Source organism: Macrotis lagotis, chromosome 5, assembly GCF_037893015.1.
Source record: "Macrotis lagotis isolate mMagLag1 chromosome 5, bilby.v1.9.chrom.fasta, whole genome shotgun sequence".
In the NCBI taxonomy this organism is placed as follows: Eukaryota; Metazoa; Chordata; class Mammalia; order Peramelemorphia; family Peramelidae; genus Macrotis; species Macrotis lagotis.
In genome coordinates, this window is record NC_133662.1 from 234,113,144 (window position 1) to 234,127,908 (window position 14,765).

The 14,765-nt window shown below is 37.7% G+C and overlaps 1 protein-coding gene across 3 annotated transcripts in view; it reads left to right on the plus strand.

Moving 5' to 3' along the window:
- The window catches only part of LOC141490136 (C-C motif chemokine 3-like), an 84,823-nt gene that overhangs the window by 65,243 nt on the left and 4,815 nt on the right, over positions 1-14,765 (plus strand). The window contains exon 3 of one of the 3 annotated variants that reach the window (XM_074190390.1): positions 4,361-4,423. The exons of the other annotated variants lie outside the window; for them this stretch is intronic. The gene's annotated coding sequence lies outside the window, so the exon portion shown is untranslated. The remainder of the gene's footprint in view (positions 1-4,360; positions 4,424-14,765) is intronic. 3 annotated transcript variants of the gene reach the window in all.

Below are 14,765 nucleotides of genomic sequence, written 5' to 3' on the forward strand. Positions count from 1 at the left end.
TGGGAGTATTTATATATGTATGTATGTATGTATGTGCTTGGTTGCTTCTTGTCCTTTATTTTCAAAGAAGACCAAATGACATCATTATGTTGGAGACAAATGACAGTTTGTCCAACTGTGACTGATCAGACCAAGAGGAGCTTGGAACGTTCTGTCTCAGGCTGGGCACAAGTAATCAATATATTTATATATTAATATATATTAAGTATGAGCCATATATATATATAATATATATATATATGGTTCTTGTTCTTTGTTGCTGAAAATATCACTACATTAGAGATCAGTTATAGTGTTATCAGTCCAAATGAAGCTCAGTTATTCTACCAGAAGATTTTATATATATATGTATGTATATGTGTTTGTGTATATATATACATATATGTGTATATATATATATGTGTGTGTGTGTGTGTGTGTGTGTGTGTGTGTGTGTGTGTGTTTCTTGCTTTTTAATTACTGAAGATCAAATAAATGTCACAACATTAGAGACAAGTTACAATGTGACCCGACCAATTCATGCTTGGATATTCTATTCTACCAGAGGATTATATATAAATAAATAAATAAATAAATAAATAAATAAATACACAAACATATATGTTATTCATTCATTCATTTATGTTTGTTTATTTATTTATTTATCTCCAGTCTATGACTTACACTTAATAAATGTATGTTGATAGATTTATTGGTGATGCAATCTTGTAAAAGCTCAGAGAATTCTCCGCTTTCCATTTGACATGGTTTGGAGTGTACTACCCACCTAAAATAGTCATTTTTATCATTGAAATTCTCAAGAGTGGGGCAGCTAGGTGGTGCAGTGGATAAAGCACCAGCCCTGGAGTCAGGAGTACCTGAGTTCAAATCCAGTCTCAGACATTTAATAATTACCTAGCTGTGTGGCCTTGGGCAAGCCACTTAACCCCATTTGCCTTGCAAAAAAACCTAAAAAAAAAAGAAAAAAAGAAATTCTCAAGAGTTAGAATTCTAGGACTTCAGAGACAGAAAAGTTCTTAAAGTTCATCTAGTCCTAGCCATTCATTTTACAGAGGGGGAAAACTGAGGTTAACACAGTGCTTAGCATATAGGTAAGTGCTTAAAAATGCTGCCTTGACTGAAGTTCAGATTTGAATTGAGTTGCTCAATAAATACCATATAACTAGTAATCATTAGTTATATGGTAAAAGAAAATTTGGGCCAAAATTTTGATTTGGAATTGACTCCAAGTTCAGACCTTTTACCACACTGTACCACATAGTCTTCTGAAAAAGTCACTGAGATTCATGAAACCAGAATGAGAAAGATGATTAGAGAAGAGTAACTTTATTGCTATGTTGAGCATGTGAAGGGGAGCAATATACAACAGAATTAGGCTGTGGAGGACGTTAAAGTTGACTTATTATGATGTTAAACTTGATTTCTTAGGCAACAGGGAGACCCTGCATGTTTTTGAATAGAGGAATGAGAGCAGACTTGTGCATTGAAGAGATGACTCAGGGAGAGCATTGAGGTTAATGGGGATGTGCATGCTAGGGCCTGGAAGGCTAAAGAGAAGTCTCTGCAATGGCTGAAGTGAAAAAGAGGCAAGGCCCCCAGACTAGAGTTATTGTAGTTGCAATAGAAATGGAAAAGAGGGGTTTGCCACATCAGAGGCACATTTTGATACCAGGTCTTCCTGACATCTGCTATGGCACAATGTCTGTCTAGGAAGGTTTGGAACATGAAGAGACAGAGAGAAGAGAGACAGTGACAGAGAGGAGGGAGAGCTAAAGAGACAGGAGAGAGACAGAGAGAAAGACATATAGAGAGAAACAGAGGGACAGAGTATGACAGACACAAAGACAGAGACAGAAAGACAGAGACAGAGAAAGAGGCATAGAGGGATGTAGAGTTAGAGAGATAAAGAGGTAGAGTGACTGAGAACCAAAAGTAATGAGTATAAGTGTTTAAAAAGATGGTGGGACTATCATAAAGATGTTGCAGATGCAGGATTTGGGGGGACCAAAGATGAATTTTTGTTTGGGATATGTTGAATTTGAGGCATTGACATTAGAATTTGGAGAAAAGAGAAATCTTTGTCCATTGCAATCTTCTAGAAAGGTTGAATGGAGAAGGCTGAGTATGAAGCAGAGCTTGAATAACCCATAATATTTGACTAGGTAGAGAAGGAAGGCATCCCAAACAGAAAGAACCTCATGAGTAAATATCTAGAGATTTCAATAAAACTGTGTGTGTGTGTGTGTGTGTGTGTGTGAGAGAGAGAGAGAAAGAGAGAGAGACAGACACACAGACACAGAGATAGAGATAGAGACAGAGAGAGAGACAGAGGGAGACAGAGGGAGACAGAGAGAGCACATTCAGGAGTTGGTGGAGAAAGGATTTTCAAAGTATCCTCAAGATATTTTTAGTTTATCCCTTTTGAATTGATTCAGCCTCTCCTCTGCCCTACCACCCATGAATGCTCCAAACTCACCTGGAGAGACATTGGGGCAGAGTAGAAAGGGTGATGGATGTGGTGCCAGGAAGACCTAGTAGTATCCAAGCTTGCCTGTGAAATTTGCTAGCCAGATGATTCTGGGCAAGCAGATTCACTTATCTAGCTTGTTGAGTCATCTGAAAAAAATGGGAATGATAGCAGACATCTTTCTCACATGGTTGTGACTCAATAAGCTCAATGTATAAAAAAAGTCCTTTGCAAATGTTGAAGGAGCATTTTATTTATTTTTAAAATTTTTTTTTAGGTTTTTGCAAGGCAAATGGGGTTAAGTGGCTTGCCCAAGGCCACACAGCTAGGTAATTATGAAGTGTCTGAGGCCGGATTTGAACTCAGTCCTCCTGTCTCCAGAGCTGGTGCTCTATCCACTGTGCCACCTAGCCACCCATGAAAGAGCATTTTAAATGTGAGTTATGATTCCCCCCCCCAATAAAAATCTAGTCATAGGGGAGAAAAGAGTCTGTAATTTATGGTCCTTCATTGCCCCCATCATTGAGCAAGACTAGGGAGCCAGGGCCCAAAGGCCTAAGTTGGTGAAGGTCTTTTTCTTGAGAGGTTTAACTACTCCTCCATAAAAGATGACCTAGGCTTCCTTCCTTTTTCCTGGGTTTTTCCTTTATCTGAGGAAAAATAATTAATTTCAGAGAAAGTTAGGTCTTAAGAATAGTTCAGGGAGCTGTAGTCAGCTTTGTTTTTCTTTCTTACCAACCTCATTCCACCCCCCCCCCCCAGTGCCTTAACATCAACAAAAAAAAGTCATGCTGAGTTCCAAAACCACAGCTTCCTAATTTCATTTCTTGGAAAACTCCTCAGAACTTTGCCAGGAGCTCGATTGGTTAAGAGTCTCTTCACTATCCTTTCCCAAAAGAATTCTCAGTGATGACCTCCCTCCCTCCAGAGCCCTCTCTCACTCCCCAAAAAAGAGGTGAAAAGATGGCCAATCAGTGGGGCAGGAAAAAACTTGGAAGCTTTGTTTCCACATTGCACTAACATGAAGGGCTCCAGAACTGTTTTTCTTTCCCCCCTCCACCTGATCCTTATTGTTGATGCCCTCATCTGTCAGATGCATGACTTCTCACAGTTACATATCCTTTTCTCTTCTCTAAGAGGGAATAATGCATATTATGCATTACTAGAATGGGAGGTGATCTTAGATATGTGATTCTCTTGTATGACTGGGGGAAACTGAGAGAGAGACAGAGAGAGAGACAGACAGACAGAGAGAGACAGAGAGAGAGAGAGAGAGAGAGAGAGAGAGAGAGAGAGAGAGAGACAGAGAGAGAGAGACAGAGAGACACACACACAGACAGGCAGAGAGAGAGAGAGATGACTTGGTCAATGTTATATAGCTATAAATTGAGAAAATTGAAATCCAGGTCTCCTCGCTCTCAGCCCAGGGCTCTTTACATCATAATATCCTTTTTTTGTAAATTGGAAAGGTAGGAAACAGGGTGGTTTTGCTGATGGTGGGAGGGTGATAGGCATACAGTTCAGCAAGTCATTCAGTCAGGGTTTTGTGTACTGAGACTCTGAGCCCATTTTTCTCATCTCAGGGACTTGTAGGTCATTACCTTTCAATATTCATCTTAACCAGGGACCTTAGTACTCTCAAACCCTCAAACAGCAGCAAGGGACCTCCTGGTTTGGGTATGGCACAAATCAAACTTTGATGGGTTCCAACTCCTTAGGTTCTAATCCTTAACCACTCTATGGGTAGTGTGATTGCTGGATTCTCTAGATGCCCTAGAACCCTAGAATAGACTAGCCAGGGAGATGGCTACATCACCCCAATTCACCCAGTGAGGTGAAATGACTCTTAGGCAAGTGGCAAAATTTTGATTGTTTTCTGGATTTTACTTACAGTTGATGAAGCCCACCTGTTCCTTTGTCTTCCTAAGTGGCATCTTTCACACCAATTCATCAAAGGTTAGCTCTTCCTGTCCCCCCCAAAGGCTGTGATGTGAGTTTCTTTCCCAGTGATGGTTCCACACTGATGGGGACCCTATAGTTTCCTCCACCTGCAATGAAACTGTCCATGAATGAGGGAAAGCCAGAAAAATCATAGGGAACAAATGAGAAAGTAAATTTTCTTAGGAGAAGGCACCAGGGGGCACTCTTGATTTAGAATTGGTCTTACTTGGGGCTCAGTTGGAGCCCAAGTCTGGACCAGCACTGGTACTAATTCATTGCTCTGAAGTAGTTCATATAAAGTACTATGATTATGGGGGTGGGGGGACAGAGGGATCATGACAATGTGTTCCAAATTTTATCAGATATCAGGATACATTTTTTTTTTCTGGATAGCCTTTGTGGGAGAGAATCTCAGATTAAAAACCCACACTGTGCTCTTTTATTATTTTTGTTACCCGGAATAAATAACAACAGTTTCTTCAAGTAATAAAAGGAGATTGGAGGAATTAATCTCTAATGTTCCTTCCAGTTATGAATCAATGAGAATATGCAGTGAAGACAGAAAGACTGGTAGGTAGGTCAGAACAAAGACTGTGTGGACCAAGATATTTTTTCTTTTCATCTAGGTGACCTTCTATCATGTAGAGTACCATTCTATAAAGTGACTGGGAACTCATAAGGGCTGAGTAGAGTAGGGGTTAGGGGAAGAAGTTAAGAAGAACAATTTGGAAAAGATTGAATTGCATTGAATCCAAGGGAATTTCTTCTCTTTCCATCAGAGATTTATTATCACTGGAGATCTCATTTGGTTTCACTACTCAGATATTGGTCATGTGCTTTCCTCTCTGTCTTCATTCATAGCCAAGAGGGGGGTAGAAAACACTGTGTGAACCATGAGGACAAATGGATTATGATTTCTTGGTTTAAAGCAAAGACTGAGAAGATGCTTAAAATTCAACTTGAGTGTTATCTACAGGAAGGCTATTCTAATCTTTGCTTGCTAGTGCCCTCCCAGTCCTTGTCTTATCCTTCAAACTATGTGTACCATCATTCATTGTATTATGTTACCATTCTGGTGATGTATATATTAGAATTTATTTCTTACAATTTTGAGGCACACTGGGAGAGTTCCAGTACTCAGATTAGGAGAGCTCCAGTGGGGCTCCATTCCACCAGCTCAGCTGGTTTGGAAGGTCCAGGAGCCAGCCCCTGGTGTTTCCAGTGGAGCCCCCAGCATTTCTGTGGGAGGACCTGACTTTCCCCAGTACAAACACAGAAACAGCCCCAGGTGTTCTCACATTGTCCCAAGAGGCCCAGGTTTGTTTTTGCAGAAACAAAACCACAACAACTAAGATTAAAAGGAATGGAGCAAGTTGGGGAACAATTTTTACAACTAGTATTTCTGACAAAGGACTTATTTCTAAAATATATAGAGAACTGAGTCAATATTATAAAAAAATCATTCCCCAATTGATAAATGGTCAAAGTATAAGCAAAGGCAATTCTGGGACAAAGAAATCAATGCTATCTATAGGTCATATGAAAAATTGTTCTAAATCATTATTGATGAGAGAAATGCAAATTAAAATACCTCTGAGGTACCACTTCACATCTCTCAAATTGGCCAATATGACTAGAAAGGAAAATGTTAATGTTGGAAGGGATGTGGCAAAACAGGGACACTAATGCATTGTTGGTGGAACTGTGAAATTATTCAAACTTTTTGGAAAGCAATTTGGAATTACACCCAAAGGGCAATAAAAACGAGAATCTCCTTAGATCCACCAATAAGATTACTGGGTTTGTATCCTGAAGAGGTCATGAAAAAGGGTAACACTCCCACATGTACAAAAATATTCATTACAGCTCTTTTTGAAGTGGCAAAGAATTGGAAATTGAGGAGATGCCCATCAAATGGGGAATGGCTGATCAAATTGTGGTATATGTATGTTACGGAGCACTACTGTTTTATTAGAAACCATGAGGGAAGGGATTTCAAAGAAATCTGGAAAGACTGGATTGATGCTGAGTGAATTGAAGAGAGCCAGAAGAACATTAAACTCATTAACAACAACATGGGGTGATTATCAACCATGATGAACTTGTTCATTTAACAGTACAATAATCAAAGCCAATTTAAAAAGACTTGTGATAGAAAATACCATCCATATCCAAAGAAAGAACTGTGGAATTTAAATGAAAGTCAAAGCTTCAATTTTTTAATTAAAAACAATTTTCAATTTTTAAAAAGTCAATTTACGAATTTTGTCATTTTTTTCTCTCTAATGATTTTTTCCATTTGGATCTGATTCTTCTCTCACAACATGTTCAATATCAAACTGTTTAGCATGGTTAAAAATATAGAGTTTATGTCAGATTGCTTTCTATCAGGGGGGAGGAAAGGAAGAGAGGGAGAAAAATTGTAAAACTCAAAATAATACAAAAAATTGGTGAAAACTACTTTTGCATGCAGTTGGGAAAACAAATAAAATATTTAAATTAAAATAAAAAGAAAATCTCCCCTAGTTTAACCAATTATAACTTTATTGATAATGCTTATCCTGGTCTCAAATTTCCTCTTAGCTTTTGAGATTGTAGTTTAAATCATTTATTAATTCCTTGATTAATTGCTCTTTAGGGCACTGGATGGCACAGTAGGTAGAGCCCCCAGTTTAGAGTCAAGAAAATTCATTTTCCATGATTCAAAGATGATCTCAGACATTTACTAGATGTATGATTCTGGGAAAGTCACTTAACCCTATTTGTCTTGGTTTCTTTATCTGTAAAATGAACTAGAGAAGAAAATGGCAAATCACTCCAGTATCTTTGCCAAGAAAACCCCAAACAAGATTACAAAAAGTCAGACACAATGAAAATAACTGAATAATAACAAAACTCATCTTGAGTAAATTGATATATATTCTAATCCCATATTCTCATCCCTCTCAACCAAGTACTAGGCACTAGGCTCATAGATCCCAAATCATAGATATAGAAATAGAAGAAACTGATAATAAAAATAGAAGAAACTGATAACATTCAATTATTCTCCAATAAACACCAAAAAGGAAGGTTATTAATATTAATATATGTTCACTTGAGGAGCATATATTACATTAAAAAGGAGGGTTAATTTGAAGGTATATCAGAGATGGAAATTTTTCTGTATAAAAAGAACTCCTTGGAAGGAGTGTCTCACACAACTTATATTTGGAAGACCACAGTCATTCCATTCTACCTTCAGCTGGGCATGGCATAATGGAAAGGTAATAGTATCTACATTCTAGAGAACTCAAGTTCAAATTCCTCTGCCAATTGCTTTTGTGTGGGAAGGTCACTTGACCTTTCTGGGTCTCAGTTTTGCTATTAGCTCTAACTCTAATGACCAGTTTTGTATATAGGACCCAAAGATTTTCTTTTTTATTATTAAAAGCCAATTATTAGTAGTTCATTTATTAGATGAATTTTTCTTTTTTTTATTTCTTGTGAAGGACAGGGCTAACAATGAGACATTCTGCTCAATCTTGGGTAGGATCCCATCAAGATGGGAGAGATTATTTCTCATTAAAGAATAAAAAGAACCTAGTTTAGATGAATTCCAGATGACTGTGCAATTCGTGTAGGATTGTGTGGTATATAAATTCTTTTGTATAGATTGCTGGAGATTGTCAGATAATACTGACATGATCAGTCACATCCCCTAGCCCCTCATTGGATTAAGTCCAACTCTCGTTATAATAGACATTCCCTTATTAATTGTTAACCAATCAGAATTAATTTTCACCTTCAGGGACAATCCCCTCTTTCCAAGGGTATTTAAAAATTCAGTAGTATTTGATTTCCTAGAGAACCATTGATCTCAATTTATTATCTGCTATCCTAATTAATAAATTGATTAATTAGAAACTATACCTCTTAGACTTTTTATTCTTTTCAAATATTAATAAATTTCATTTGGAAATATATATCTTGTGTGGATTTTCTCTTCTATAATAGATGCAGAGATAAATATCACTCATTTGTATATTCCAGAAAATGTAGTCACTTTATTTTATTTATTTTTTCCTTTTTTTTAACATTTTATTTGTTTTTTCCAATTATATACAATAGTAATATGTACCCATCATTTTTTGCAAGGCTTGGAATTCTACAATTTTTCTTCCTCTTCCCTTCGCCCCCCCAGAAGGCTGTCTGACAGTCTCTACATTGTTTCCATGCCATATATTGATGTAAATTGAATGTTATAAGAGTAAACCTAAGAATAAACTTATGTTTATTATTATTATTAAACCCCTTCCCCTTCCCCCAAGAAGATAGGAAACCTCAAGAATAGAGAGAGAGAAAAGAAAAAAAATGTACTTTAGGCTGTGTTCATATTTCAATGTCTCTGTCTCTGAGGTGAATTGCTTTCCCCATCATAAGTCCACCAGAGAAGTTGCTTCAATATTTTTCCCACAGTTGCTATTACTAGCTCTACCTCCACTCTATTCCTCCCCACTCTCATTTATTCTATTCTCTCTCTCTCTCTCCTTTCATCCTGGCCCTGTCCAAAAGTGTGTTGAATTTGAGTACCTTCTACTTTGATCTTCCCTCTCTTCTATCACCTATTCCCCCCTTCTTGCCCACCCCCCATTCCCCCTCATCCTGTCCCTTTCCTCCCACCCTTCTTCAGGGCAAGGCAGATTTCCTCACCCTATTAAGAGTGCATGCCATTTCCTCCCTGAGCCATTTCCTATGAGAATGGGCTCGCTCATTTCCCCTTGCCTTAACCCCTCCCCTCCATTGAAAAAACTTTTGTTTTGGCTCTTAAGTGAAATCTCTCAGCTTCTTCTTCATCTCCTTTTCCTTCCTCCCAGTACTTTCCCCCGTGGCCCATTGACTCCATCCCTTTACCACATCTCATACCATTATATTCTGCTCCTTCCTATGCCCTGTCTATATCTGCTCCTTCTAACAGCTCTTATAAATGAGAAAGTCCATATGAGTTATGAATATCTTCTTCCTGCGCAGGAATACAAACAGTTCAACATCATCAAGTTCCTTATAGTTAGTTCCTCTCTTCTACCCCCTCTATGGTTCACCAGTGTCCTGTACTTGGAGATCAAACTTTCTGTTCAACTCTGGTCATCTGGTTAGGAGAGTTTGAAAGTCCTCTGTTTCATTGAAAATCCATCTTTTCCCCTGAAAGAGGATGTTCAGTTTTGCTGGGTAGTTGATTCTCAGTTGTTTACCAAGATCTTTTGCCTTCCGGAATATCATATTCCAATCCCTACAAGCCCTTAATATAGATGCTGTGCCTTGGTAGTTGAATTGTCTATTTCTGGTAGCTTTTAGAATTTTCTCTTTGATTTGGGCGTTTTGGAATTTGGCTATAATATTCTTGGAAGTTTTTCTTTTGGGATCCCTTTCAGGGGGTGACAGGTGAATTCTCTCAATTTATATTTTATCCTCAGCTTCTAGGATCTCAGGGCAATTTTGCTGCATTATTTCTTGAAAAATGAGGTCTAGGCTCTTCTCCTGGTCATGGCTTTCAGATAGTCCAATAATTTTCAAATGATTTCTTCTGGATCTGTTTTCAAGGTCAGTTGTTTTTCCAATGAGATATTTCACATTTTCTTCTAATTTTTGGCTTTTTTGGAAGAGTTTTATTTCTTCCTACTTTCTTGCAAAGTCATCAGCTTCCTTTTGTTCCATTTTGAATTTGAAGGAGTTATTTTCTTCAGATAGCTTTTTTTATCTCCTTTTCCAGATGGCCAGTTCTGCTTTTTAAGGCATTCTTCTCCTCATTTGCCTTTTGTTTTGCTTTTTCCATTAGGCCTAAACTGGTTTTTAACACATTATTTTCTTCAGTATTTTTTTTGTATATCTTTCACCAAGCTTTTGATTTGGTTTTCATGATTTTTCTGCATTGCTCTCATTTCTCCTCCCAATTTTTCCTCCACCTCCCTTAATTGCTTTTCAATGTCTTTTTAGAGCTCATCCACAGAGCCCATTTTCCTATTTCTCTTGGAGGTTTTGGATAAGGAAACTTCAATTTTGTCATCATCTGAGTATGTGGTTTGATCTTCCATGGGACAGAAGTGATTCTCTATGGTAAGATCCTTCTTTTTCTGTTGTTTACTCATTTCTTCTGCCCAAGGCTAATTTACAGCACTTCCAAGGCTTTGGGGTTGTTTTTTTCTGGAAAACCCTACTGGACCTTTATTCCTCCAAGATCTTAAGGGCTCTTGCCTGTGCTTTGATATATAGATGACCACAGCACTGCCCTCTGCCCTGGGGCTATAAGGCGGGATCCAGCTATCTTAGTATGGAAGCCCAAACTTGGGTCAGAGTATAGACAAACAGCAGAGTCCTGCCCCAGGGAGAGCAGAGAAATCTCTGCAGACTTCCCTTATCTTCTCTGGAGGTGTAGCATGCTTTCTTCTAATTCTTACTGCAGATTCTGCCACCAATGCTCCTCACTCCACACTCACCCAGGTGCTGCAGAGTTCTCTTACCACCCCTTCAGGCTATTGCTGGTGATCTCTGGGCTGCACTGAGCTGTGCTGTGCTGGACTGGGTTGTACTGTAGCCTTGGATTTTTTCCAGCCCCTGGTCCTGGTGAAGCACACCTTTCCCCAGGAACTTCTAAGTTATCTTGGACTGGGAAAATGTATCACTCAGTCTTTCTGGGTTCTGCCCCTCTAAATTTTGGCTAGAGCCATCCTTTGTTTTGGGGGGGGGTTGGGGGGTTGGAGTTGTCAGGGAATGCTGCCTTCATGGTGCTCTTGGCTCTGACCCCTAGTCATTTTAAGATGTAGATGGGATCATAGTGAAGCTTGAATAAATCATTTCTCTTTTTCTTCCTCTCAGTTTCCTGGATTGTAAAATGTTGCTTAGGTTGGATTGTTTCTAAGGCAAGGTACCACATTGCCCCTTCCTGAACCCTCATTGCACCACATAATTTCCTGATATAAAGACACATAGATTTAGAGCTAGAAGAAATTGTAGAAGTCATCTATTCCCATCATTTATTCCCATTATTTTACAAATGAAGAAATTGAAACCTACAGAGTGACTTGCCCAAGGTGACACAAATAATTTCAATCTCTGTTCTAGGTAAGTTCTCTGTTTCCACATGCATATCTGAGCTGTTACAATTATTAATTAGTTATAGGATCTTGGGCAATTTCTGAATCGTAGTTTTCTTAGCTGTTAATAAAGTGACTGGACAAGATGGTACTTGCAGTCCTTTCTAGTTCTATATCTATAATCCTATGATCATTTGCTTCCTATGCTTTAATACACATCAATCAATACACATCTATTAAGCAATTACTTAGTTCAGGATCTGGTACAAGACCCTCAAGTTACAAAGACAAAAGATTGTCTCTGCCCTCAAAAATTTTCTAATTCACTCAATCACCCATACATAGATAGATAGATGGATGGATAAATTGATAGATGGATGGATAAATAGATAGATGGATAAGTGGATGTATGGCTAGATATATGAATGAAAAGATGAATGGATGAATAGATAGATTGAAAGCTAAGTGGAAGGATAGCTTGAAAGATTATATATATATAATACATGTATATATTCATATCTAAATACATATTTATGCATATATACAAATATATGTATATATATACATAGCAGAATAGTGATTAATATGTGACTTGCCTTCAAAAGCTTTAAAAAATAACAAGGAATCATGATCCTAGGTTTAGTACTAGAAGGAAGTTTAGAGTCAGCTTCTTTCATTTTTACAGATGAGAAAACAAAGGACCAAAAGATGTCAAGAGACTTGACCAAGATCATACAGGTAGTAAATGATAGAGGTAGGATCGGCATTTTCTATATGGATGTAGCAATTTTGATGAAAAATGAGAAATTAGTTGTTCAAGTAAATGACAATAGTCATTAGGGATAGGAGTCCACAAAATCATAGTTTACTTCAAAGAGGTAAATAAGTCAAGTTTGATGTGTTCCTTAGATTTTGCAATAATGCATATCAAACTATTAAAAGGAAGGAGAGGTAAGATCTAGCAGTCTAATGTTTTGTAGAAATCAGTCCAAGAGGGATGATGGCATAACTTATAAAAGAAACACTAAAGATATGTGTGAAAATGATTCCTCTGAGCAAGAAAAATGGGACCTGTCTAGAGAGAGAGAGAGATGTGACTCCAGAGGGAAATCATGAACAAACAGACTTTCAAAGAGATAATGTAGATGAAATGGAAGTAAAGGCAAGAAGTCAAACAAATCAGGACAAGTACAATGCGAAAATAGTCTCGAGAATGATAAACACCAGAATGAACTAAGCCTGATAAGAAATGCCCAGAACAACATAAAATCTATAGGTTGAAGATGTTTTAAAGCTATACTGGGACCAAGTGGAGCACTGAGGTAGGGATAAGACCAATGATGGGAGGTAGAGACAGGTAGTAAGAATTATAGTGAGAGAAGCATTCATCTCTTAGATGAGTCTAATTTTCATTTTCAAGGATAATGGTCTTGGAAAGAGAAAGAATAGAGGAAAACTAGTTAGCAGGCTTGGAAAAGGGGGTAGCAAGATCGTTGTAACAATGTCATTTCAGAGTGTCCCAGAAGAAATAAAAGGTACTGAAAGAACTTGTTTATAATCTTTGAAAAGTCTTTTAGAATGAAAGAGTTGCCACAAGAGGAAAAGAACTAATGTTCTTATTTTCCTTTTTTTGTAAAAAAAATTTTTTTGCAAGGTAATGGGGTTAAGTGGCTTGCCCAAGACCACACAGCTAGGTCATTATGAAGTGTCCGAGGCCAGATTTTAACTCAGGTACTCCTGACTCCAGAGCCAGTGTTCTATCCACTGCGCCACCTAGTTGCTCCTAATGTTCTTATTTTCAAAAACATGGAAAGAGAATAATTTGCAGACTTTAGGTCAGTGCGTTTAACATTTCCATTTCTGGAAATATGGCAGGTTTTTAAAAATAGTACAATTGGCTTTCTTTGAGATTTCAGGAGCATGTGACAAAAGGGCCACAGCTTCCTCTGAGGAGCAAATTTAGAGGCTCTCAATTGACTTGTGGGACCAATATGGACACTTTATCTTTTCAGCACAGTTTGAAGGAAGGCTGCATTCAAATCCTCTATGGTCATCTGTTCAAAAGGAATTATATTCTTGATCTTTTCCATCTTTTCTGTAGTTTTGCGATCTTAACATTTGAAGTTTTCATGAAATAAACACCAATTTTTTCATTTTCCTATTATCACATCCACTAGGGCAGTGAATTTATCTTCTAGAACAGACATCTTCAGCTCATTGTATCAAACTCATTCAGAAAGTCCAGACACAGTCACATTTTTCTTGTAGTAAGTAAAATTATATAGTACATAAGACAACTTTTTTAATTTTTAAATTGAAGGTAGTAGTCTTTGGTTTTTGTTTAAACATCACAGTTCTTTCTCTGGATACAGATGGTATTCTCTATTGTAGATACCCTAAAATTGTCCCTGATTGTTGCACTGATGGAATGAGCAAGCCCACTAAGGTTGATCACCACCCCCATGTTGCTGTTAGGGGGTACAATTTTCTTCTAGTTCTGTTCATCTTGCTCGGTATAAGTTCATGCAAGTCTTTCCAGGCTTCTCTGAATTCCCATCCCTCATGGTTCCTAATAGAACAATAGTATTGCATAATGTACGTATATCACAGTTTTGTTCAGTCATTCCCCAATTGATGGCCATTCACTCAATTTCCAATTCTTTGTTACCACAAACAGAGCTTCTGTGAATATTTTAGTACAAGTGATTTTTTAACCTTTTCATGATCTCTTCAGGATATAGACCCAGTATTGCTTGATCAAAGGATATGCACATTTTTATTGTCCTTTGGGTGTAATTCCAGATTGATCTCCAGAAAGGTTGGATCAGTTCACAGCTCCATCAACAATGTATTAATGTCCCAGATTTCCTACATACCTTCCAACATTGATCATTGTCCTTTCGGGTAATATTGGCCAATTCTAAGAGTTGTGAGGTGATACCTCAGAGATGCTTTAATTTCTGTAACTCTTTCAATGTTCAAAATTGCCCCCACAAAATTGGATCTCTTACTTTTATTAAACAGTTTTTTCAGGAAACAACCATATCCATATAAGATATTATGGCAGACATACTTCTGTGGCAGCTAAACTGAAATACAGTTGTGCACTTTCCCCATAGAGTCCAGGATAAGAGAAACAACAGGAGGGATCTTCAGCAGTCAGAGTTCTTAAATGCTTGGAAATATGCCCTGACTTCAGTGAGGCGAGAAACTGAGCTTATAGTTAAGTCTATGAATAGGCAGTCAACACTGATTGCTACTGACTTAATGATAATGATGAAATCATC